Source organism: Tupaia chinensis, unplaced genomic scaffold, assembly GCF_000334495.1.
Source record: "Tupaia chinensis unplaced genomic scaffold, TupChi_1.0 Scaffold000207_1, whole genome shotgun sequence".
Lineage (NCBI taxonomy): Eukaryota > Metazoa > Chordata > Mammalia > Scandentia > Tupaiidae > Tupaia > Tupaia belangeri.
In genome coordinates, this window is record NW_006159682.1 from 1 (window position 1) to 838 (window position 838).

Sequence of the window (838 nt, forward strand, 5' to 3'; positions counted from 1 at the left end):
GCAGCCTTGGCGCCCGGCCGGCTCCCGCTTCATTACTATCTTTTAATTTGCTGTAGGGCACGTGTGCTCACCAGAGACAGAGAGAAAGTGAGAAGGTAGACTGCCAGGTCCTGGACTCAAACCATAGCCAGCCAGGTGGGAGTCCAGTGCCTTAACCACCATGCCATCCGCTGGCCCCTGAGAATATTGTTTTAAGTAAACTGAGGTTTTTATAGGGCTGCATCAACCTTTTTCTTTTGTCCTTGGATTTCCTTAAATGATGGCAACGTGTACATCTACGTTCTGGCGGAATGCCTCTTCTTGGATAGCACATTTTGCGTCCAGTGTAGAGAATGGACGGAACTCCTGGTGTTAACACGGTACCACCAAGCTGCCAGTCTCAAATTTCCGTCCTTTCTTTTTTTTTAAATGAATAGTTGTTGTGATGCTCACGGATGAAGAAACGTGTCACGGAACTACTGTGGGCTGTGGTCATTGTAGGCGTTGACATTTGGGTCGTTTGGTACAGACTTGAAGGTGGTGGATGTCCTATCACCCGGCCTTGCCATTTTAGATGTTGCCGTAGGTGGCTCCTTGAGACTGAGGAAACTGAAGTCGAGGTTTCACAGAGTGCCTGGCAGTTTCACTCGCGTGGTTGGAAGGCACGTGCCGGATATTTTCTGTAGAGTTAGCCCTGGAGTTGAGCGGAGCCACAGGATTCTTCGTGGTTGGAGCGACGGTGGCCCGCATCAGCGCGAGCACCTGCAGCGCCCCCGGGTGCAGCGCTGCCGTGCACCTCCTGCCGGGTCCCAGTGTTCGGGGGCAGGAGATGGCGGCCTCGTGGGGCTCCGACCGAGGT